Raw genomic sequence first — 23,715 nt, 5'->3', positions numbered from 1 at the left:
ACCCCAAAGATGCTGCAGGACTTTTTCTAACGTCCTGCAAGTGCACCGCCCGGGTGTGAAAGCACCCATTGCAATGAATAGGAGGTATTTTACAGAAGCGCCATTTTTAGCGCTAAAACGCTTAAAAACCGCGTGAAAGGGGTCTAAAGGAAAAAAAAAAAAAAACAGAAAAATGCAACCACCACACCCAAGGACTGGTGAGCTACAGTATATTACATTTTTGTTTTTGGGAATGGAGCATGTCGGACCGCAAGAGAACTTGTATGTGAGAGCCGTGGTACAAATCCGCTATGCACTGACAGCTCAGGGACTGTGAACCTTTGCGGAGCAGCAGAGTAAAAAAAAAAAGGAGGCACGTTTATTAATCTATATGAAGCTTGACTACATTTCAGAAATAAATTAGAAGAGTTTGAGCCTTAAGACCCCTTGCTGAACAGAAAGCTGAGATGGACGCACAAACCCGATTTCTTCCATGAAATCAATGGAAACATCTTGTGAAAAAGCCACAAAAGGATAAAAAGAATTCATTGCACGTTGCAGAGCATGATGAAAGGCGAGATTAGCGAGACACCGAGAATCCATCTAAAATATGACCGAGTAGAGAGAAAATGATTTTCCATGTGTACACAGAACATCAGACTAACAACCCCGACAAGGGCTTCACTTGCCAGGAGCAATCTCATATCTCTCATAAAGCTGTCAGTGTTTTTACATGGAGTTTTTAAACCTGACCAAAAACCACTCTTGGGTAGTATTTCCTACAAAGCCGGCTAAGAACAAGCACTTCTTCACATACAGACCCCTGGAAATTATAACCGAGAAGTCTAAGTATCAGCGAGCGTCAATACATCTGAAAATCTGGCAAGGGTCAAAGGCATCGAAAAACACGATGAGCGGCCAACTTTCCCTACCTACCGATAACTTGGCGCTCGCGGACATCCCCACACCAGTGTAAACTATGGCAGGAGGAGGATACGCCATCACGTGGCTGGGTTCACTTCTAACATTTGTCACCCAAATGTGGAATTAGCCATTCTGCTAATTCCGGAAAAAAGACTTTTATAAGTATTATTTCTCCCAGGAATAGCTAGAAAAAAAATAAATAAAAAAAATAGTATGTTCTAACACATAGCTCTCTGACACTTTATACTAGTCAGTGGACTTTACATGGGGTGTTTGTCTTCTGAAACATCTGCACTGGACAAGTTAAGAAGAGGTGTTAGCTGAAAGTTTTATATTATGAAAGAGTATAATGAGTCAGTGCAAAAATACTTTTGTCTTCTTTTTTTAAAAAAATACACTTGGTCCACTTCTACAAAATGTAGAATACCATCAGAACAAAGCAGCTTAGCTTAAAGAAGAGCTCTCAGGCCTGTTTCACACGGGCTTCATCTTCTATAAGAGCAGTGGGTACAGCAAACTTTGACAAAGCATTTGTAGAGCTTTCAGCCAGCTTTGTTGAAGCTTTTAAAGCCCCCTTCAGTTCCACGTTTGTAAATGTTGAACAGATTTTAATGGGAGTGCTGATTGTCACTTTTAACAAGCTGCTAGCAGGCTTCAACCTTACTTAAAGTGGTTGTAAACCCTTGTTTACGACTTTATGTTACAGGTAGCCTATATTAAGGCTTACCTGTAGCTAACAAGGATATCTCCTAAACCTGCACGGTTTAGGAGATATCCCTGTATTTGCATGTGCTGACGTCAAGCGGCACAAGCGCACTTAAGACAACTGAAGCAATGGCGCTATATGCCGTTGCTTCAGCTGTACTGTGCCGTTCCGGCACGCATGCGCGGAGTGACGTCATCGCGGCTCCAGCTAATCACAGCGCCGGAGCCGTGATACCCGGAAGTCATTCTGGGACAACATGTCGGCGGTCGGAGGGGGAGACGTGGACCGATGCAGGGGCTTCGATCTGAGGTAAGTAATACATAATTAGCTAGTATGCTATGCATACTAGCTAATTATGCCTTTGTCTTGCAGGGTTTTTTGTTTTTTCGTTTTTTTGCTGAAGGTTTACTTCCTCTTTAAAGCTTGTTGAAAGCCAGCTGAAGCCTGCTAGCAGTTTATTTAAAGTGACAATCAGCACTCCCATAAGATCTGGGTATAACATTTTCAAATAGAATTTGAAGACTTGCTGAAAGCTATGTTCTTATATAAGCTGAAGCCCATGTGAAACAGGCCTTACTTCATTTTTTTGTGTGTTCTGACCCCCAGAAGACAATTGCTTTGTCCCATGATGCTACCTGCTTTATAAGACTAGCTAGGCTTACAAAGCACATAGCAAAAAAAAAAGTTATTCAGTCATATATTAAAAAAAATATATTAATATATATTACATAAATATTTAATATATTTTGAAAAAAATCAAACTGTAGCTGCTGATTTTTAATAATGAGATACTCATCTGTCCCAGGATCAAGCAGGGCCCTCCACCAGCTGGTTTCGTCACCAAGCTTTGGTCTCCGGTGTTCTTTTCGAAAAAGCCAACTCGTCAAAATCTCCATCTACGTCACTTCCGGTGACTCTCCAGCAGCAGATTTCAACAAGTTGGCTCTATTGGCCATGTAAACGCATGCACCCAACAGAATAATAGAAAACCCCTGGGCAGCTGTTGGAGAACGAGTTTTCAAAAAAGGTTAGCGATGTACCTTGCGCATGCGCACTGCGGTGATTGGTAAATCGTCAAATTCTTCAGCAGCTGCCAGGGGTTTCTGTTATTCTATCGGTGCAGGCGTGTGCATTGCCAGTAGAGCCAACTCATCGAAATCTGCTGCTGGGGAGTCACCTGAAGTGACATAGTTGGAAATTTTGATGAGTTGGCCATTTCGACAGAACACTGGCATGCCAAATGTGGGCAACCGGCAGTGACTGCTTGTTTCAGTTCAATGAACAGAAACTAACATGGACACTGAATTTCTATCCATATCAACAGGTAATTTTGTGTACTTGCAGAAAACAGGGATCAAGAAGATATCGTACCTTTACAAGATTAGGGTAATATACCACTTAGCTTATTCTTGAACAGGCGCTCCCACTAAAGATATACCCCCCAGCTACTCCTCTCTGAATAGAGTGCTTCCACTCACCTAACTAATTAAATTCAAAATACTAACTTACAAAGCCATCCACAATTCAGCCCCCAGCTAAATCACTAACCTAGTCTCAAAATACCAACCAAATCATTCTCTTCGTTCCTCCCAAGACCTTCTGCTCTGTAGCTCCCTTGTTATCTCCTCCCATGTTCACCTCCAGGATCCATCTCCTACTATGCCTATCCTGCCCCCACCTAACAACTGTACAGTAAAACCTCGGATTGCGAGTAACGCGGTTTATGAGCGTTTCATAATACAAGCTATTTTTTTTTTTTAATTCTAAATCTCTTTGCTAGCGTTGTCTCGCTAGACGAGCAGGATTCAAGCCGCTGGGGTGTGCAGTACCGCATTTGGCCAGAGGTGCGAGGGCCCCGGAGACGCACAGAAACACTCCGTTCCCGAGAGTCTCCGATGCCCCCACACCTATGGCCACATGCGGTACTGCATAGACAAGCAGTGACTGTGGCACGGATTATCTGAGTTTACATTATTTTCTATGGGGAAACTCGCTTTGATATACGAGTGCTATGAATTACAAGCATTCTCCTGGAATGAATTATGCTCATAATCAGCCCATCCCCCACAGTTATCACCTTTTGTATCACTTCACCCTCCCTCTTAGATTGTAAGCTCTAATGAGCAGGGCCCTCTCATTCCCCCCGTATTGAATTGTATTATAATTGTATTGTACTGTCTGCCCTCATGTTGTAAAGCGCTGTGCAAACTGTTGGCGCTATATATATCCTGTATAATAATATAGCATCATCTCTTATTTTGGTAGCAAACCAAAATATTCGATTTCCCATCAATTTCTGTGACATAAAAAGGATAAAGAATTTTAATAGCAAAGTATAGCCGACACCAACCAGGATACTGATAACAAGCAGGAGAATTCAAATAAAGTCTATCCCCTATATAGAAAAAGTAGGGGGGGATGCTGATGCCTAAATTTTTTTCACCTTAAAACGATTGTAAATTCTCGTTTTTTTTTTTCTATAGAAACAACAAACATGTTATACTTAGCTCCTCTGCAGTTGGTTTTGCACAGAGCAGCCTGGATCCTCCTCTTCTCAGGGGCCTCTTCTGTGCTCCTGGCCCCTCCCTCCTGCCCCCACAGTAAACAGCTTGCTATGGGGGCACCCAAGCTGAGCTGTATCTCCATGTGTCTATTCAGACATGGAGCTGTGGTTCGGCTTCGTCCCCTCTTTTTCCTGATTGGCTAACTGACTTTGACAGCAATGGGAGCCAATGGCGCCACTGCTGTGTCTCAGGCAATCAGGAGGGAGAGTCTTGGACAGCCGAGGGATTCGTGGACATCGCTGGACAGAGAGGGGGCTCAAGTAAGTGTTAGGGGGGGATGAGGGTGTCTATTAGGGGGGACATGCTTCACACAAAAGGTTTTTTTATCTTAACCACTTGCCGCCCGCCATATAGCAAAATGATGGCGGCAAAGTGGTTCTGTTATCCTGATTGGATGTCATATGACGTGATCAGGATAACTAGCCGGCAAGTGGCGATCGGTGGTGCGGCATGTCAGTCTAAAACACCGCAACTCCAATCTAGGTAAAGAGTGACTTTGTCTCTGACTGAGACTCTTTACCATGTGATCAGCCATGTCCAATCACGGCTGATCACAATGTAAACAGGAAAAGCCGTGTATCAGCTTTTCGTCACTCACGTCTGACAGACGCGAGTAGAGGAGAGCCGATCGGTTGCTTCCTTGAGGGGGGGGGGGGGGGGCGCTGTGCTGACTGACAGCGTAGCCCCCCCCAGGATGCCCACACTAGACCACCAGGTATGCCACCCATGGCCACCAGGGATGCCAATCAGTGCCCATAATTGAAGCCAGTGCTAAACACTAATGCCTGCCAATCAGTGATGCCCATCAGTACCATCCATCAGTGCTGCCTTTCAGTTCCCATCAGTGCTGCCTTTCAGTTCCCATCAGTGCTGCCTTTCAGTTCCCATCAGTGCTGCCTTTCAGTTCCCATCAGTGCTGCCTTTCAGTTCCCATCAGTGCTGCCTTTCAGTTCCCATCAGTGCTGCCTTTCAGTTCCCATCAGTGCTGCCTTTCAGTTCCCATCAGTGCTGCCTTTCAGTTCCCATCAGTGCTGCCTTTCAGTTCCCATCAGTGCCACCTATGTGTGCCCATCAGTGCCACCTATGTGTGCCCATCAGTGCCACCTATGTGTGCCCATCAGTGTCACCTATGTGTGCCCATCAGTGTCACCTATGTGTGCCCATCAGTGTCACCTATGTGTGCCCATCAGTGTCACCTATGTGTGCCCATCAGTGTCACCTATGTGTGCCCATCAGTGTCACCTATGTGTGCCCATCAGTGTCACCTATGTGTGCCCATCAGAGCCACCTATGTGTGCCCACCAGTGCCGCCTCATCGATGCCCATCAGTAAAAGGAGAAAACTTATTTGCAAAGTTTCGTAACTTTTATTTGTTTAGCAAGCAAAAATCCCAGAGGTGATCAAATACCACCAAAAGAAAGCTCTATTTGTGGGAACACATTTAGAAAATGTTGTTTGGGTACAGTGTTGTATGACCGCGCAATTGTCATTCAAAGTGTGACAGCGCTGAAAGCTGAAAATTGGCCTGGGCAGGAAGGTGGAAAAGTGCCCAGTATTGTGGTCAAGTGGAAAGTGGTTAATGCATAGAATGCATTAAGATAATAAAAACCTTCTGACTTTACAACCACTTTAATGCAAGGAATGCATTTGGGTAAAAAAAATTTAGGCTTTAGAACCACTTAAATCTCCCACAACCACTTGTATATAAATGTTGGCTCTACTTTATATACACATAAAAAAATAGCAGCAATAGGCACCTGTAGGGATAAGGAATGATTCTTTCACCCCCCTGGTCTGCATAGCATCAATGTAAAAAAGGAACACAAGGAGGCGCCAGCTAAGTGCAGCATCAATGGGTTTATTATGATTTAAAAGCCAAATGCAAACCTCACAGAAATATAAAATCAAAGAGCTTATCTATAGCCATGCCACATTGGATGGAATCTGTCCACCAGAAGAGCCATTTGTGACGGCAAATAGCATGTAGTCAGTGAGGAAACCAAGTCCAATGCTCCAGGATGTGAGAGCCACTGCAGGACACAAGGCAGTTTTGGAATGGTTTGAGAAAGGAACCAATAGGAGTTCTGAAATGCGTCACCATAGCAACCAGCCCGCCGCCCCAGGTGTGACATCACATCCTGCCTTGTGTCCCAAAGTGGCTCTCCTTACCTCCTGGAACACTGAACTTGGTTTCCTCACTGACTACACACTCTTTGCTGTCAAAGGTGGCTCTTCTGGTGGACGGCTTCCATGTAGCATGGATGCAGATAAGCTCTTTGATTTTATATTTTTGTGAGGTTTGCATTTGGCTTTTTAAATTGTAATAAACCCATTGCTGCTGAACTTAGCTGGTGTCCCCTCGTGTTCCTTTTTTGTAGTTTCGAGTTTTGTTCCGGCCTCAGGTAGAGCTGTCTACTGAAGTACAGCACCTTCCCTATGGGATTTTTATAAACTTCTTACAAACATTTTATGAACTAGCTATGCTACACAAGCATATCTTTACATTTACCCAGAGGGGGTAAAGGCTAACTCATGTGGATGGTGCATTAGCATTTGCTTGCACCACAATTTCAATTGTGGTTTATAGCACCAATGTAGAGTCCAAAACACAGGCACAATGTGGGCACAAATTACGAAAGGAAGGGGATAGGTGAGGTCTGAGTCAGGTTGACCCTTATCCTATACAAAACAAAATAAAACAAACCCTACAACCCATGTCCTTTCTGCATGCACCAACCTGTCCCTTTTACACCACCGGAGATTTTGAGGAATAAAAAATGGTAAAGAAGTTAAAAATCTTTGTATAAGGCCCCTTTCACACAGGTGGACTGATCAGGTCCGCCTATCAGTTTTTGAGGCAAACCCAATCAGAACATCCATTGCCCTCTATGGACATGTGTCCGTTGACTGCTGCTGACAACAGGTCTGATCTTATCTGCTAAAAACAGATGGATGGGAATCAGTTACCCCTCCGTATAGTGGATTGGATCAGATGGCCATTGGGTGTAAACAAACATGTGGTCAGTTTACATCCGACCACCCATAGAGGACAGAGGTCTGTGTCCACTCTGCATAAGCAGAGCAGGCATGGACAAGCCACCCGTCTGTTCAGCAGGGATCAGCGGACAGATTCCTCACTGAGCTGGCAGAGTCCACCCCATGTGAAAGGGGCCTTACAGATACATATTTATAGTATTAACCAAATAAACTATTTGTAAGAAAAAAAAAAAAACACATCTGTATCAAATTTTTTTCTGAGATGGAACATTTTATCTAGTTACAATAATTAGATTCATCGGGTCGACGACGCCGCCCCCCCCCCCCCCAGCACAATGTTATAAGGCTACTAGAAGTCAGCAATGAAGCAAGAGATCTTCGGATCGAGCATGTTTTAACCAATTACGGAATTTAAAGTCACTAACTTCTATGCTTTTCAGTTATTTTAGTAGGTCGATACATTATCCTTTATAATACCTTTACAATTTTAGTCCTATTTTCAAGTGTTCACGCTGTAACAAGAACGAGTAGCTGGGAAACTCTTGTTGTGCCTCTAGCAGATCTGTTTTATTGTCCTCCACCCCAGCTGCATGGTCACCTTTCCTTTGCTCCCCTATCAATCTGTTCAATCTCTTTGAAAGTTTGGAGTCTTTTGATCAAAGCTCAATAAAACAGGAGACACGGGACCAGCACGCCTAAAGTTATGAAGTTATGTACATTAGAAGGGAAGTCTATGCAATAACCCACCTTTCACGTGTTGCCTCCATGTTTATTTCATAAAGTTGGTAAAAAAAAATCTCTCTCAATGTAGATACCTTTTTTTTTTTTTTGCCATCTTTTCCAAAGTGGTCATTTGACCACAAAGCTCCAGCAATGGTGTCCGTCTGTGCAAGGCTGGTCATGGCGCGGAATGCTTAGAGCAGCAAGGTCACCCTACCAGAGTCCTGAAACAGTTAACTCCCACCTGCCACAGACACACTTATGTGAAAGAGGAAAATACCGGGCTGTCACTTCAAACATTGAACAGCAGCCAGCACAGCAAAAGACAGTTGCAAGTGGATAATAACAGATAAATGTGCAGCGCTAATAAGAACGGTCGCTAGATGAGACCGTACTAAGTGATGTGAAAATTTAAAAAAATATATAAACTATTTACATACACATATAAATGATACATGTGTAAACACATAAATTATAGTGATAAACTCAATAAAACCACAACGTGATGAATGTGAAAAAGTAAAAAAAACACAAAGTCCACAGATGAAGACTGGGGTATTTGTATTAATCCAGGTGAGTAGATGACCTCCTTGGGACATCAATAGGAGGAAAAGTGAGAAGAGTAGATATGGGACATAGCCACCACCAACATTAAGAAGGCTTGCCAGAACTATCAGAAAAGGACATACGCCTGATGAGTCATCAAGGCTTGTGGTGAAAACACACCAGTAGATAAGAACATCTACGTCTGAAGCCACTGACACGAGTGAATGGTGGTCACACCGTCCTTCAAATAGTTCCGGTAGATAAATGATCTCAGAGGGAGGTTAGCCGAATCTTTCCCATAAGCTCACAAAATGCAACCAAAAATGAAACAGAGTTCTACATAGTGTAAGTTCTACAAAAGAGTATTTATTAAAAATTGGAAACATTCACATTTGAGCAGATATAAAAGAGCTTGTAAAAATGACTGAAGAGTAACGCAATGGCATCAGCAAGGCTCGTACCGACGCATTTCGTCTAAAGAGACATCATCTAAGGCAGTGATTGTGAACCTTGGCACCCCAGATGTTCTGGAACTACATTTCCCATGATGCTCAACTACACTGCAGAGTGCATGAGCATCATGGGAATGTAGTTCCAAAATATCTGGGGTGCCAAGGTTCGCCATCACTGATCTAGGGTGTAGGCCTGCCATGGTCACTGTGTTTATATAGCTAATGTGATCCCAATAACGAGACACAAACCTGTGATGCATTTGCAATGCAGTGCGACACTGCGTTCACTTCCTGTTGGGCAAGATGGCGTCGGCATGTGCGGCTCAAGCCTCATTATGAGAAATGGATCAATACACGCACAGACCCATCTGCCCGCCCTTCTATGACGTTAGTATATGTGGGCCAGGCCTCACTGTCAGACAGCCAGTGTCAATTAGAGGGGATGTCAGTAACACGTGCAAGCCCAATCTCACTCAATCACGAGCGTCAGACCACAAGTTGCCGCGTCATCAATCCAAGACACGCGGACAACTGCGGGCCAAGCTTCGCTATAGAGCAACCCCTGGGTCTACATCATCATTGGCCGGAACATCGCTGACAAATCATATGGTAGTGAAACCATCCTGTCTTTTGGGGAAGAAAGGAAATAGAAAGTTAAAATAGCGAAGCAACTCTATAAAAAAACCCATGTAAAAAAATTACAAAATCTCTCAACATGCCACCACAGGGTTGATGCTCCAACTGGGGTAATACATGAATATAATAAATTTGTACAAGTATGAATAACATTTAGGAAAAAAAAAAAAAATTATTGACACTAGGGATGCACCGCAATTTGCCGAAAAAGAAAAATGGCCGATAATGAAGCCGAAAATGGGGCGGGGCTCCGCCCCTGTTGCCGCCCATTAAGGGGGTGTCCTATAGTGCAGAAGAGAGAGGAGAGCCGTCCGGTTGATTAGAGCACTGGGAACATAACAGCTTTCATTTCAATAGCTGTGTGTTCCCTGCCGTGCGCCGTCGCATACAGCCCCTCCCCCTTGTCTGGAGAACTTTGATAGACAGATCACCCGTCCCAGGATTGGACAGGTGATCTGTCTATCAAAGTGCCCGGACAAAGAGGAGGGGATGTATGTGATGGCGCGCAGCGGGGAACACACAGCTATTGAAATGAAAGCTGTTATGTTCCCGGTGCTCTAATCAACCAGGCGGCGGCTCTCCCCTCTTCCCCTGCACAGGCTGGCTGCGCTGGGGACACAGGCAGGCTGTATCTGACGGGCACTGGTGAGGCGGCATTGATCTCCTGTACCATGTCCCCAGTCTCTGACCATCTCCTGCACCATGTCCCCAGTCTCTGACCATCTCCTGCACCATGTCCCCAGTCTCTGACCATCTCCTGCACCATGTCCCCAGTCTCTGATCATCTCCTGCACCATGTCCCCAGTCTCTGACCATCTCCTGCACCATGTCCCCAGTCTCTGACCATCTCCTGTACCATGTCCCCAGTCTCTGACCATCTCCTGTACCATGTCCCCAGTCTCTGACCATCTCCTGTACCATGTCCCCAGTCTCTGACCATCTCCTGTACCATGTCCCCAGTCTCTGACCATCTCCTGTATAAAAATATTTTTTTAAAAATAATATTCGGTATCGGTGATTTTGGGTATCGGTATTCGGCCTAGTGTATTTTTCATTTTCAGTATCGGCACCAAAAAACCCATTCAGTGCACCCCTACTTGACATGTTAAAATGTTAAAGAACCCAGATATTTCTATGCTGTAATACATCCTGCGTTGCATTATGACTCATTAATAAAGGCATTAATGTCCCACTCCACATTCATTCCGAGTGGGGAGCGGCACTACAACTCGTAGATCCCGAAAGTTTCAGGGCGTGAAACACCCCTGGTCATAGCGCCACCCCTCCATGGGGGAATGTATTTATGTATGATCAGAAACTCTGTACCTCATCTCATCATCTAGCGACCGTTCCTATTAGCACTACACATTTATCGGTTATCATCCACACAGACACACTTGCCAGAGCTTTACAATAACATGACCGCTTGAAAAAAAAAAAAATAGGCATTTCCATCGAGATTAAATTGCAAACTGTATGCAGCAAAATAAAGGAAGCTGGAAGGCAACAATTGAAAGGCGAGTTTATGTGCCTTTCCATCTTTTTTTAGCAGAGAGAAAAGGGATTAGTATCCAGTACGAGAATGCTAAGCTATACAAAAGTATGAAGCAGTGCCAGAAAGGTACAAATTAGGTGCACCATAATATATGTACACATGTGAAAAATATGGTCTACATATGGTATAGTGGAAAAAGGAGTTACCAGAGGTACTCACAGACAAAGCTAGAAGATAATAAAAAGGAAACAATTTATATGAGACTTTGAACAACTAGAACAAATGCCTCCATCCCTAGTATATGAAGAAAGGGGGGGGGGGGGAGAGAATGTGGGACTTTATACGATGCAGCCAAGGAGATAACAAGGCAGGGTGTGTCTGGTGGGTAATACATAATTAATAAGAACCACATATGTTACATAATAGCATGCTGCAAAAAAAAAAATAGAAGGTAAATAGAGTGTATTTCATACAGATTGATAACATCATAATAGCATAACATGGTAATATGCAAGTTCATATTGTAGGCAGGGATAAAAACCAAACTCATTGACATGTATCTCCATGGTAAAAAATTATTAAAATATTAATTAAATCGGTACACTCCAATAAGCCTAGCATAAGTAATATTGATAAGATGGTAATCTTGAATTGTATTAAGAAAGGCATCTAATAGCTTGACGCGTTTCGTGGCTGAACGCCACTCATCAGGAGCAGAAGAAAGGCAGGAGTCTATAACAATAATATTTAGAATTAAAAATAAAAATTACAGTGATATAGGGGTAGTTATAATAAATCCATCTAAACATGAAGATGGAAACGATGGAGATATATTTATGTATCCAATCATACCTACCGACCAGCAGTGGATCTGGGTGCAAACATGGGAGGCCGGATGCCAGCCGGGAGGGTCATTGGAGTGTACCGATTCATCAATATTACTTATGCTAGGCTTATTGGAGTGTACCAATTTAATTAATATTTTAATAATTTCTAGGGAATAAACTCTATTTACTTTATATATTTTTTGCAGCGTGCTATTATGTAACATATGTGGCTCTTATTAATTATGTATTACCCACCAGAAACACCCTGCCGTGTTGTTATCTCCTTGGCTGCATGATTCATATAAAGTCCCGCATTCCCCCCCCCCCCTTTCTTCAAATGCTAGAAGATAAATGAGGTCCCTGTATACAAGGTTTCAAGGCTCAACGCTGTCCTTGGGAGACCCTGAGGAAGGATATTTAGCACTTAGCACCCACTCTTCTTTATTGCTACATGTACCGATTTGGTGTGCAGACATGTACCTATTCATTTTACTGTACTCAAAGCTCACACAGGGTTGAGGATCTCTCCATCAACATGTGACATCATTGAGCCAACCATCCATCAGTGCTGTCCATCCCTGAAGTTTCACATACTTTATACCTGCAGGTAAAAAACAGCATCTGTGTACATGCAGTACTTTCAGTTATAAGTGGTTGTAATCCCTTTACATATACCCAGTGAAGTGACTGGCCTCAGATGATACAGAGATTAAATGAATCCTACTATACAAGATGTATCTGTCTTTCTGCAGTCTTCTCTACATCCATTCAAAGCCCAGAATTTATAAAGCAGGTTTGAGATTTCAGAAAAAAGGGGGAAGAGAGCTGAAGTTACACTCCACAGAGCTCAGTGAGGAGAGGTCTGAGAGCTGATTGGAGGGGAGGGATCCCCCACCTTCACACAGCACACAAGAACAGAGCTAAGGCTTTCAATCAGCTGGAGCTCCCTTCCCTGTCACCTATTTTCTCTTGGTGTCAAGAAAACTTGTCATAAGCGATTCATGCTGATAGCAGAGGAACGAAGCAGCAGACAGAAATTACACTTAATACAGTCAATTGAGACAAGTAAACACGATAGAGGGATATGCTTTGTTCATATTTCATGCCTGAGAACTACAACCACTTAAACATCACCCACAGAGACCACAGTACAGCCCCTGACAATGCCTTTATTTTTGTTCAGGCTTCATCCAGGGTCATAACCTACAGTGCATCCGGAAAGTATACACATCGCTTCACTTTTTCCACATTTTGTTGTTACAGCCTTTTTTCAAAATGGATTCAATTAATTATTTTCCTCAAAATTCTACAAAAAATACCCCATAATGACAATGTGAAAGAAGTTTGTTTGAAATCTTTGCAAATGTATTAAAAATGAAAAAAAAAAAAAAATCACATGTACATTAGTATTCACAGCCTTTGCTCAATACTTTGTTGAAGCACCTTTGGCACCAATTACAGCCAATTGGAGTATGATGCTTCAAGCTTGGCACACCTATTGTTGGGCAGTTTCTCCCATTCTTCTTTGCAGGACCTCTCAAGCTCCATCCGGTTGGATCGGGAGCGTTGGTGCACAGCCATTTTCAGATCTCTCCAAAGATGTTCAACCGGGTTCAAGTCTGAGCTCTGGCTGGGAGACTCAAGGAAATTCACAAAGTTGTACCGCAGACACTCCTTTGTTATCTTGGCTGTGTGCTTAAGTCGTTGTCTTGTTGAACCTTCGCCCCAGTCTGAGGTCCAGAGCGCTCTGGAGCAATTTTTCATCAAGGATGTCTCTGTACATTGCTGCATTAATCTTTCCCTCGATCCTGACTAGGCTCCCAGTTCCTGCCGCTGAAAAAAACATGCCCACAGCATGATGCTGCCACCACCATGCTTCACTATAGGGATGGTATTGGCGAGGTGATGAGCGGTGCCTGGTTTCCACCAGACATGACACTTGCCATTCAGGCCAAAAAGAGTTCAATCTTTGTTTCATCAGACCAGAGAATTCTGTTTCTCATGGTCCGAGAGTCCTTCAGGTGCCTTTTGGCAAACTCCAGGCAGGCTGTCACTTGCCTTTTACTAAGGAGTGGCTTCCATTCTACCATACAGGCCCGATTGGTGGAGTGCTGCAGAGATGGTTGTTCTTCTGGAAGGTTCTCCTCTCTCCACAGAGAAATGCTGGAGCTCTGTCAGAGTGACCATCAGGTTTTTGGTCATCTCCCTAAGGTCCTTCTCCCCCGAACGCTCAGGTTGGCCGGGCGGCCCGCTCTAGGAAGAGTCTTGGTTTTTCCATACTTCTTCCATTTACGGATGGAGGCCACTGTCTTGGAAGTCTACAGACAATTTCATGGACTTCATGGCTTGGTTTGTGCTCTGACATGCGCTGTTAACTGTGGGACCTTATATAGACAGGTGTGTGACTTTCCAATCAACTGAATTTACCACAGGTGGACTCTAATCAAGTTGGAGAAACATCTCAAGGATGGTCAGTGGAAACAGGATGCACCTGAGCTCAATTTTGAGTGTCACGGCAAAGGCTGTGTACATGTGATTTTTTTTTACTTCTTAATAAATTTGCAAAGATATCAAACAAACTTCTTTCACATTGTCATTATGGGGTATTGTTTGTTGAATTTTGAGTAAAATAATGAATTGAATCCATTTTGGAATAAGGCTGTTACATAATAAAATGTGGAGAAAGTGAAGTGCAGATATACAAATATCTGTGCAGCTTATCAACAAAGTTAAGAATGTGCAGCCTGATCACTGAAGGTAGAGACAAAATGCTTCCTCCTGCCTGCAGCAGACAGATGAGATTTTCTCAGGTAAAGTGACTTGATTGGAGTTCAAATACAGCTTTTTGATAATACGTACCTGAGCCTGATCTCAATCCAGCAATGTGCACGAGAGCAGAGGCTCTCTTGGCTCCTCATTGGACACAGAGACAGCAGCAGGAGCCACCGCCTCCTGCTGCTGTCAATCAAGGCATTTAGAAGAGAGCTGGGGGGGGCATGGGCCGAGCCAAGCTGCGTGTGTCAATGGACACAGAAAGCCAGACCAATATTGAGCATGCACAAGCAATCAGAAAAGGCGGCTCTAGAAGAGGATCAGCGCTGCTCTGTACAAAACCATTGCACAGAGCAGGTAAGTATAACATGTTTGTTATTTGAAAGGGAAAAAAAATGCCTTTAGAATCACGTTAATGCTACAATTTATTTAAAACCGACTAAAGACCAGCAGCAATCAGTCTGCAGATTATCAATGGGCCATGGAATGGTATGTGTTAAACTGATTTAGCCACGATTATTAAATATGAAAGCATTGTGCTTTCTACTTGTTACCTGATGTGACCTATGCAACCAAATGCAATGCGTGAAGTGGTGTGTAGGAGTGAATTATGGGCTCACTGCACTACTTTATGTCTCATAGCAAAACAAACAGACTGTACGGCAAACCGTGGTTATCAATTCCCTTCAATTTTATTTTAAGAGTAGATGAGTTTCTCAAATTAACTGTAAAACAGCACTTAAGTCAAGAAAAACATGTCTAATTGCAGCCAGTACTTAAGACGGCATTAAAAGCTTTACTAAAACTGTATTTTCTTTCAATCGGAAATACCGAAGGAAAAAAAAAAAATTATATGATGTTCCACATAGAAAATTTAGTGCTCCCAGACTTCCTTTTGGATGCTGCTGTTTCAGATCACTTATTTAACCTGGCTCTCTTCTTGTTTTATCTGGTCGGGAATATTCCATCTCTTTTGTGGAAAATATACCATTTTTTTTTTCTGTGGGCCTTTCAGATATAGATACAGACCCCAAGTTTTTTTTTCTTTATTAAAGAAGACTTTATTAGTTGTGATGTTTACAGCAAATGCTAATATAGATCACCTGTTACTAGACTGCATGCTGACACTCTGCCATAAGACAGATTCTAAACAAGCAGATGTTACAAAGTGCACAAAGAAAGCACTGTTCACCATACAGAAGTCTAAACTACACGCAGTGTAAAAACCCTCATTTTGTGCGCAGAAGCAACATGTGGACTTGACTGTGGTGGTCATTACAGCTTGCCATCCTTTCCCTCCATTCAGGATGGTAATGGCAAACCCCCCTATACCATCCCAGTCCTGGCTCAAATCAAAAGCACCAGAACTGACCTGAAACTGAAGCTTTAGAGGCATGCGCCTACTAGGCAGTAATCCCCAGGACTCCATGTGGTCCTAGATGCTCTGGAACACATCCTGTCAAAGCCCCCTTCAAAAGATGGAGGAGGGCAGAGCTTACCAGCCAGTTCTTCAGGACTCGACCCCCTACAACCACCTGGTGATTAAGAGCCTGGAAAGAAAAAAAAAAAAAAAGGAGGGGAACCCTCTAATCCAGCCAGAAGGCCAAAGCATGACAAAACAGGTGGACCTGATTCAAGAGTAAGACCGCTGACCCAAAGGCCATTGAGGAAGGATAATTGGGCAGCAAAGTGGCTAATTCGTTAGCACATCAGCCTAGCAGCACTAGGGTCGTTGGTTGGAATCCCAACCCCAACACTACCTGGACGGAGTTTGCATGTTCTCCTTGTGCCTGTGTGGGTTCCACCCACTCCAGTTTCATTCCACACTCCAATGACATGCTAGTAGGTTAATTAGCACCTGTCAAAATTGGCCCTAGTATGTGTATGAAAGTGAGTTAAGGACTTTAGATTGTAAGCTTTTTGAGGGCAGGGACTGGTGTGAATGTACAATATATGTATCTAAAGTACCTGTAATAAACAAACAAAAAATGTTGGTGATTATCCTCAATGTCCACCCTGTCAACCCCACCACCCCTCCCAAAGGGGTGACAAAGATAGGGCTTGGCAGCCAGTTCTTCAGGAGTCTACCCCTTACAACCACCCGGTGGTCAAGATCCAGGAAGGAAAAAAAAAGATCCAGGCAGAAGACCAAGCCATGACAAAACAGATGCATCTGAATCAAGAGGGAGACCGCTGACCCAAAAACCATCCAGGCAGGATAAACAAATATTATGCTGCTCCTGGATAGTAGGAAACAACCTACACTGGGAGATGAGTGGAGTGTTTTACCTTTAATCAAAAGGAACCAATCATCTCTCAGGTTGTTGTGCCAGAAAATGATTGGGGGAAAAAGGTCATTCTGTGGACAAAAACACCACGTGGACAGTATGGGGCACTGTGGGCTAAATTCACTTCTTTTTTTTTTTTTTATCTTCTAAACTCCGGCTCCCATATGTACCTCGGTTACAGAAAAATAAAAGATTTATTTGATTTTTGAAAGAAGGGCATACCTTAGCCCTGCTATGACCCAAAAAAACTTTATGACTTCCTGGTATGTAGCTTTAGGACATAGAAACCACTAAGACACAGGAAGCAGTTTACCAGCTGACCTCATTAGCACATACAGCCTGCACCCATCAACTATGTTTGCATGGCATCCCTCCAGGCATGCATTTGCCTGGCTTGTCAGTGTAGGCTGCCACAGCTGCTATGTTTGCATGGCATCCCCGGCATCTCTCCTGACAGGCCCGGGCCACATGCTAAACTCTGGGGCCGCAGGTTGGACCTCCCTGATGAAGTGCAAGGGCCTGCCTGATTGGAGACGGAGTGAGTGGATAGTTAGGTGGGCCATCCTATTCCATAGTTTTGTAAAGTTTAAAGAAAACTTTACAGAGACATTCCTCAATCTGTTCCTGGCTGCAGCTGTCTAGAATCTGACCACAGGGAGACCTGAAGTCCTCAGAAAAGAGGGCTCCTGGGACCTCTGCTTAAAGAGGAGGACATCAAGCAAAACATGGTATTTATAAGCATGTACAAGTATAAATCTGTTAAAACTATGACACATGGCAGCACGATACTAAGGTTTATTGACTGAAAGTTTATCAAATGTAAAAAGTGTAAGTACTTTAACCGCTTGCCGACCAGCCGCTGTCGTTATACGGCAGCAGGTCGGCTCTCCTGCACAAATTACCATAGCTGTACAGCGGCTCACGCGGGCGCCATAGCGGGAGCGTGGCTGCACACTGCGGGAGTGTGCCCGCGGGACGGGTTGACTTGATGTCCGCCAGCGACCTGTGATCACCTAGTACAGAAGCAGAATGGGGATCTGCCTTTGTAAACAAGGCAGATCCCCATTCTGACAGGAGACATCTCAGAGATCTACTATTCCCAGTGATCGGGAACAGTGATCTCTGTCATGTCTCTGCCAGCCCATCTCCCCTACAGTTAGAACACGCTGAGGGAAAACATTTAGCCCCTTTATCACTCCCTACTGTTAACCCCTTCCCTGCAATTTTTATAGCACTGATAAATGTAATAATGTAACTGATCCCCAAAAAGTGTCATTTGGGGTCAGATTTGTGCGCCGCAATGTCACAGTCCTGCAAAAAAAAAAAAAAAGAAGGATGCAGATCATTGCCAGTAAAAACAATAAAAAAATAAATACAAGCCCTAAATCTATCCCATAGTTTGTAGACATGATAAGTTTAGCGCAAACCAATCAATAGACGCCTATTGCGATTTTACCAAAAACACGTAGAATATAGAACGGCCTAAACTGATGAATAAATTAGTTTTTTTAATATTTTTTTTTGGTATATGTATTATAGCAAAAAACATTTTATTTTTTTCAAAATTGTGGCTCTTTGTTTATAGCACAAAAAAAAAAAAAACACAGGTGATCAAATACCACCAAAAGAAAGCTCTATTTGTGGGGAAAAATAGGGAAGTCAATTTTGTTTGGGTACAGCATCGCACGACCGCGCAATTGTCAGTTAAAGCGACGCAGTGTTGTATCACAAAAAATGGCCTGGTCATTAAGGGGGCAAATCCTTCTGGGGCTGAAGTGGTTAAAGTCTTGATAGCAGCCTCCTGCAATCCCCTGTACAGAAACTGAGATAGAGGAGCCACACTAGAAGCCAGTCAGGCTCTGTTGTAGTGTGCATTTCCTGACTATGAACATGCTTATAGGAGAAAAGAGCAGAGTGAGCAGAGGGACATCATGTGTGTGCTGCCCCAGGGCCAAACCAGCATACAGGAGGGAGTGTTTTTAAACATCGCTGTCCCTCTCATGCAGTACAGGCCAAGGAACCAACTTATCCTGTGTGGCAGGGATGAGAAAATTGTAAGAATGAGTCAACAGAATGGCAAATCCTTTAGCAGGTAAAATAGCTGACTTAGGTTTTTTTACAGTATGTATAGGCAAAACTTTTTCAGCACTGAATAAAGCAGGGAAGGGTTAAAACATCTGTTACCCCCCAAAAAAATTGATCCTGTTCCTTTAAAGCATGAACAGCAAAATGCACCCCCCTCCCCGTCTGTCAGCTTGTGTCAGTGCCCACCCCTCCCCTTCTGCTGCTAAATTAACTTTGTAATTTACAGGCAATCTGATCAATAATGCTATGTGCCCAGTGTGTGTGTGTGCTTTTAAAAAAAATGTTGTTGTATACATTATTTCTCAGCTCCTTCAGCTGTAGCCGTCAGATCGGGAGAGGGAGCAGCGGTGGTCACGTGAGCGGCGCTCAGAAATAAGGTACAGAATGAAATATTTTTTAATAAAGCACACACTGGGCACATAGCATTATCGAACATATTGCCTTGAAATTAACAAAGTGAGTTTACAACCACTTTAAGACGACGAGTCAGGGTTTTTTTTTTGTTTGTTTGTTTTTGCTGCTATAAGTGCCCTATTGGGATATTTTCCTTTATTTACTGCCCTAGAGATGAAACAGAAAGTCAGAAAATCTCTACAAAGTAACAGATTCTTGTTTAAAGGGGTTGTAAAGGCAGAAGATTTTTTTTTTATCTTGATGCATTCTATGCATTAAGATAAAAAGTCTGTGTGTAGCAGCCTCCCCTAACACTTACCTGAAGTCCAGCTCTGTCTAATAATGTCCACAACTGTTTTAGTCACCCAAGATACTCCCTCTTGATTGGCAGAGATAGAGCTGCGGTGCCATTGGCTCCCGCTGCTGTCAAAGTCAGCTAGCCAATCAGGGAAGAAAAAGAGCGGGGCCGGGTCAGGGCTCAGTGTCTGAATGGACAATCAGCTGTGACTCAGCTCAGGTGCCCCCATAGAAAGCTGCTTGCTGTGGGGGCACTCAACAGGAGGGAGGGGCCAGGAGCACATAAGAGGGACCCGAGAAGCGGAAGATCCGGGCTGCTCTGTGCAAATCTACTACACAGAGCAGATAAGTAGAACAGGTTTGTTGTTCTTATAGGAAAAAACAAGCCTTTACAATCACTTTAAATCTGGCCACAGATGGATTGAAATTCAGGCGATTCAGTAGGGACCAGACAAAATTTGATTCATGTATGACTGTTCCTACTAAACAGAAGTTGATCTTCTGTTGAATGGGAATGTCAGACATTTTTTGTTGGTCAGCGGCTGCAGCCACTGATTAGTGTTTACTAGCAGCAGAGGAGTGATGGCTGTCAGATTACAATGGCACAGTGGGGAGGATTCCTCCACCTACCTCGCTTGTGTTTTGCAGAAACACAGCAAAAAAACCTCTACTGTAGCCAAAGCTGAAAAAAAAATTATTTCAATTAATAAAAAAAAAAAAAAAAAAAAAACAATTATAAACTAATAGAACAATTCTTCATGTGGTTTGTCCTCTTTCACACTTCACCACGTACTTCAGTGACACACAATCACCAAATTGTATTGCCTCTCTTACCATGATAGGCTAACTGCGCTTTCAATCATCAGCTGGGTCATCCGCTCCTCCCCCTTCCGATGGAAATACTCAACAGCAAAGAAAGAAAGATCCAAAATAGCGTAATATTGCTAAAACACCTTTATTCAATCTTTTTCCACCAAAAATACTACTCACAAGCACAAATAATAAAGAGCCTCTACAAGCATCCAACATATATCACTCCCTCCGCCAAAGCTGCCCAGTGGGGATAACAGGCCAGTACATGCCGATACCATCAGTATCTCACCTGGAGCGCTCCTTCATCACATCCGGAATGTCACTTCCGGTTGCCATACATCCACGCCCTGTGCTTGGGTGGTTTCTTCTTGGTATTCTCATTTTTCTCCTTTTCCAGGTTAGTGATTCTACTAAAGCTGTAGATATAGCTTGGGATCCAATGAACTAGACTAGCCAGTCTTCATATTGCTCCACAAGTTTCCTTCAATAACATTAAACAGACCCGGTCACCAACCTCATTCATTTTAGGTTCTGTGTGCATTTCAGACCTCAGCATCCCACAGTGATGCAAATTAAACTTGCAGTGCCAATCTAAGCTAAGACAGAGATTTCCCTGCCAGTTGCAGAGAAGATAGCTGGCATCAGTGCACCATTCAGAGGTTTAAGAACATTAACAAGGAGAATAAAAGGTTCCACTCATCAACCCAGTACATTAATATATAGACAAACGTGGCCTCAGCGGCGCAGGCAGAGGCCACATATATACTAATGCACTAGGTTGGTGAGCAGCACCTTTTCTTCTCCTTGATAATGCTCAGCATACCACAGCTATAGTAGAATCACTAACCTGGAAAAGGAGGAAACCTGAATACCCAGGAAAAAAAAAAAAAAAGAGTTCCAAGACCCATGGAGTCATTTGTTTGAGGTCACCACATCCCAAGATTAATAGAAAGAACAGGAAACCCCCATTGGTGGATGGGACTTTAAAAGTGACCAAAAACAACGTATTATATCAAAAATAAGAAATTTATTACATAAAACATATATTGAATAAAAGACTTAAAGCGGAGTTCCACCCAAAAGTGGAATTTCCACTTTAAGTACTCCTTGCCCCCTGACATGCCACAATTGGCATGTCATTTTTGGGAGGGGGGGGGGGGGGGGGGGGGGGCTGGGTACCTGGTTTGGAGTGTGACTTCCTGTCCCACTTCCTCCTTCTGGCCGCCTAGGAGGACCCTCCATCCCAGCAATGTTCTGGGACACGTCACAGGTCCCAGAAAATTGCCTGGCTATTGATGGAGCACATGCGCAGTGCGCGCCCGCCTGTGAAGCCACAAACTGTCACAGCTGGGCACCCACACTCACAATGTCGGCGCCATGAAGAGGAGGGTGGAGAACAGAGGCTTCGGGTGGCCACATCGCTGGACCGGGGGACAGGTGAGTGTGTTTATTTAAAGTCAGCAGCTATACTTTTTGTAGCTGCTGCCTTTTAACCACTTCGCTACCCGCCTATAGTCAAATGACGGCCTGAGATGGGATCTCCCATCCTGGGTGGCCGTCATATGACGTCCTGGGCTTCCCGGCCGTCTAGGGGGGGCGTGCGCGCGCCCGCGCCATTGCTCGGGGCCCGGTGCGTGTGCCCGGCGGCCGCGATTGCCGCCGGGCACCCGCGATTGCCCGTAAACCGAACAGGACCGTGGATCTGTGTGTTTACATGCCCTGTCAGGTGAGAGGAGACCGATCAGTGTTCCCAGTACAGGGGAACACCGATCGGTCTCCTCCCCTTGTGAGTCCCCACCCCCTACAGTAAGAATCACTCCCCTAGGAAACACATTTAACCCCTGGTGTCCCCCTAGTGGTTAACCCCTTCCCTGCCTGTCACATTTATACAGTAATCAATGCAATTGTTTAGCATTGATCACTGTATAAATTTGAATGGTCCCAAAAATGTGTCAAAAGTGTCCGATGTGTCCGCCATAATGTCGCAGTCACGAAAAAAATAAATAAATAATAATACACAAATCGCCGCTATTACTAGTAAAAAAATAAATAAATATTTTTTAAAAATGCCATAAATCTATCCCATATTTTGTAGACGCTATAACTTTTGCGCTTATTGCGATTTTTTTTACCAAAAATATGTAGAAGAATACGTATCGGCCTTAACTGAGGAAAAAATTAGTTTTTTTTTTTTTTTTTTTAAATTGGGATATTTATTATAGCAAAAAGTAAAAAATATTGTGTTTTTTTCAAAATTGTCGCTCTATTTTTGTTTATAGCGCAAAAAATAAAAACTGCAGAGGTGATCAAATACCACCAAAAGAAAGCTCTATTTGTGGGGAAATAGGACGTCAATTTTGTTTGGGTACAGCGTCGCACGACCGCGCAATTGTCGTTTAAAGTGCGACAGCGCTGAAAACTAAAAATTGGTCTGGGAAGGAAGGGGGTGAAAATGCCCTGTATTGAACCGGTTAATAAACTCAAAAACCAGTGGAAGTCCGCTTTAAGTCGTCAGAGACAAAACAAATTGTGGTTCATCCACTAAGCCCATTTGTGTCTTACTATCTAAAATTAATCAAATGTATCAATATTGATGTATTTTTTTGTCTCCGACGACTTAAGTCTTTTATGCAATATATATTTTTTGTAATAAGTTTCTTATTTTTGATACATCACATTGTTTTTGGTGACTTTTAAACTCCCATCCACCAATGGGGGTTTCCTGTTCTTTCGAATACCCAGGAAAAACCCACGGAGGCACAGAGAGAACATGCAAACGCCATGCAGGACATGGCTGTATGGCAACCGGAAGTGAGAGAGGAGCAGTCCGGGGTGAGATACAGATACTATTAGCGTGTAATGACCCGTGGCCCTGGACTGGGCAGCTATGGCGGAGGGAGTGGATGCTTGTGGAGGCTGTTTATTATTTGTGCTTGTGAGAAGTATTCTTGGCAGAGAAAGATTGAACAAATGTGGTTTAGCAATATTAGACTATTTTTTAATCTTTTTTTTCTTAGCTTTTCAGTTTTTACATTGGAAGGGGAAGGAGCAGATGACCCAGCTGATGATTGATAAATGGTGCCTAGATAAAAGCGCAATCAGTCGATCATGAAAAGGAGTGAGTGCCTTACTTTACAACTGTTTTGTTGGACTTTATCAAGTTAAATCACATGTGAACCGTGGGTGTTTTTTTACTTTGAGAATAAAAGTTATAGCATTAC

The 23,715-nt window shown here is 43.4% G+C and overlaps 1 protein-coding gene across 1 annotated transcript in view; it reads right to left on the bottom strand.

Moving 5' to 3' along the window:
* Positions 1 to 23,715, bottom strand: part of EMC2 (ER membrane protein complex subunit 2) — a 123,932-nt gene that overhangs the window by 96,344 nt on the left and 3,873 nt on the right. The gene's annotated exons all lie outside the window — the stretch shown is intronic.

This window comes from Aquarana catesbeiana, linkage group LG05 (genome assembly GCF_042186555.1).
Source record: "Aquarana catesbeiana isolate 2022-GZ linkage group LG05, ASM4218655v1, whole genome shotgun sequence".
In the NCBI taxonomy this organism is placed as follows: Eukaryota; Metazoa; Chordata; class Amphibia; order Anura; family Ranidae; genus Aquarana; species Aquarana catesbeiana.
This window is presented reverse-complemented; position numbering and strand designations above follow the sequence as displayed.